General features: G+C 39.6%; 1 pseudogene; it reads right to left on the bottom strand.

Moving 5' to 3' along the window:
* Positions 1-1,115: 1,115 nt before the first annotated feature.
* On the bottom strand, positions 1,116-1,417 carry LOC113837792 (annotated as a pseudogene).
* Between the last annotated feature and the right edge of the window lie 1,516 nt (positions 1,418-2,933).

Below are 2,933 nucleotides of genomic sequence, written 5' to 3'. Positions count from 1 at the left end.
TGCAATGAACCCTTGCATGTAAACATATATGGATAAAAGGGTTTACTGTGTGACTCCACATGTCGTACTACAGCTTCCATGACAAGGTTGATTTTTTTCTTTCTTTTTTCTCTTTTCTTTTTTCATCTTAAATTTATTTGGGGGGGGTTGCAAGAGCAGAGGGTGGATGCAAAGGGATGGGGAAATTAATGGGATGGAAATGCATGATGTGAAAGACATGAAGAGTAATTTTTAAAAAAAGAAAAAATATGCTGAATAGTATTTTTTTGAGACAGGGTCTTATTATGAAATCCAGACTGGCCACTGCACACATATGTTTTTTAATTTTTCAACATTTTCTTTATTATTTTATATGTATGTACATTTTGCTTGCATGTATGTCTGGGTACAGTATATGTGCAGTCTCCACAGATGCCAGAAGAGAGCATCATATCCCAGATACTAGAGTTCAGAGTTGTGAGCCATCAAGTAGGTGCTGGGAATTCCACCCAAGTGCCTTGGAAGAACAGCTAGTGCTCTTAATCACAGAGCCACTTTCCAGCCCCACAATTCATCATTTTAAAACCAAAACCAACTACTATACACAGTGGTACACTCCTGCAATATGTGCTACTCAGGAGGCTGAGATAGAAGGATAACTTGGCCTGCTCAGGGTAACACAGTAATATCCCACATATCTCCTCTGTCATTAAAATTGAATTTGGAGTATGATCAAGATATCAGTGGCTTGTTCCTATAATCTCAGCATTCAGGAGCCTGAGGTAGATACACTGGAAGAAGTCAAGGCCAGCTTGGTCTATACAGGGAGTTCAAGAACTTGTCTCAAAACTATAAACAAAAACAAGACAAGAAACAAACAACATGAAACAAATTAACATGACAAGTACTATCACAGCACTTACTTAAATCCATTTGTTCCCAGACTCCAGACCATCTTCCAGTGTAAGACAGATCTGAGTTATATTCACAGAAAGCACAGCACCAATGTCCTCTGAAGACCCGGAGGTGGTCCCTAGAAATGCCAGCCATCTGCTACCAAGCCAGGCTGGAAATAAAGCTTCAGTAAGTATCCCCTACAGATCATTAAAGCAGGGAATTACCACCAGCAGCCACATTCAGTGTCTGTCACAATGTTCTATACTGTCTGGGTCAACAAGCAATGGTGACAGCCACTCTAGCCCAGACTTCCAAATACTGGTTCCGCTAGTGTTTTCCAGCTTCTTTCCACAGCTGTCCTTCGAGTTTGCTCAAACATGGCCTCCAAGTCAAATGTGCCGGCTTTCTTCCCGAACCCTGTGAAGCCCATGATGACTGCCAGCTGAGGGTCAGGTCCCACCGCGTCTGCGCCTGTCACTTCGCTGGGTCCCCGAGGGTTCCACGGCTGATGGAGCCCCGTAGCCTTTCCAGAAGCACCCATGCAAGAAGCAAGCTACTGCCGGCGAGCCAGACTGGAAGTACCCTGTACACATATTTTTAAAGCTTCTCTTTACATTCATTTCATAATTTTCAACTAGATTTATACAAACTTGGCCTATTGATGTTAGATAGGTTCTATATTTACATCATTTAAACATTCATTCAGTTGCACACATATTTTTGTTCAACTTGTTTTACTTATGCAACACTGCATTTTGGATGGGTTAATGTTGGTACATGGAGGTCTATTCCGTTTATCTTAACATCTATATGCTGTTCTCTGATACAAACAAACCACACTTTTATTCACTTGCTCTACTGTTAATAGTCAATAATTTGTAGTGTATTTTAAATAGTACTAAAAGTACTGTTCTGTAATGTTCATATATTCTTGTGCACAAGAGTGAAGGTTTCCCTAGCATAGACCTGTAGACGTGGTCAATTTTATCCCAGCTATAATTACAATTACCTAGAGCAGTACTATATATTGTCTATGGTGCATACACATAGAACTAGAATAATAGCATTCAACATGCCAGTTCAGCAGAGTGGTTATCTTAGGAAGAGGAAATCATGAGAGAGGAGCCATGAGCTTAGCACTTGAGCTGTATTAGGATTTGAAATTGAAATGTTCCCCACCATTTCATGGGTTTGCATACCTGTTCCCCAACTGGTGACTGGTGGCTCTCTTTTTGAAGGTTGTGGATCCTTTAGGGGTAGGTACCTAGTTGGAGGCAATGGAACCAGAGCTGGGCTCTAATGATAAGACCCAGCCTTATGACAAGCCATTTCCTCCAGCAAGGTCACTAAAAATAGAGGCTGCTGAGGAAAAATATTTTGCTCCTGTCAAAGTGCGCAAGTGGCTGAAAGTCTTGTTAAGCTATGTCTGTTAGCCCCTTGATATTTAACCAAGGCAAATGCCTACCCACAGTTGTTCAGTTGACCAGAAAATAAGATGGTGACAAGAATCTCCTTCCAATTCTCCAGTGAGAGGGTAAAATGCACAATGATACATCTTGAGACTACAAATTTCTTCTGGATTTAAATGCCAACTTCCTTAAATGTTTAATGTCACCAAGGAAGAATTGTTCGATCAAGCACTAAATCTGAAAGCATAGCTATTTGACTAAAAAAAATTCACAATTGAAGACAACAATAGAAATCTAAAGACTATGAGGAGATAGAAATCACATTTTTCCTAGCCAAAAGATTTAAATTATTAAGCATTTCATAGTTTTTGAATATTACCTAATCACTAATTAATTAGTGCAATTAAGCAAACTGGACAGCAGACAGCCGTTTGCTGACCAGAGAATAATCAATGCAGAAATCATTTTACTTGAGATGAAACCACACTTGTGGAAATATTCTGCTTTATATTCTTGTGTCATATAAATTCACCCCCCATTGCGCCTCATGGATCAGATTAATCTACCAATATTAATAACAGAAGTTAAATTAAAAAGGGATTCCAGCCAGTCATCCAAACTAATCAGCAAAGAATGAAAATGGAGCTT

This window comes from Cricetulus griseus, chromosome X (assembly GCF_003668045.3).
Source record: "Cricetulus griseus strain 17A/GY chromosome X, alternate assembly CriGri-PICRH-1.0, whole genome shotgun sequence".
Taxonomy (NCBI): Eukaryota; Metazoa; Chordata; class Mammalia; order Rodentia; family Cricetidae; genus Cricetulus; species Cricetulus griseus.
The sequence above is the reverse complement of the archived record's forward strand: the minus strand, read 5'-3'. Positions and strand labels throughout refer to the sequence as shown.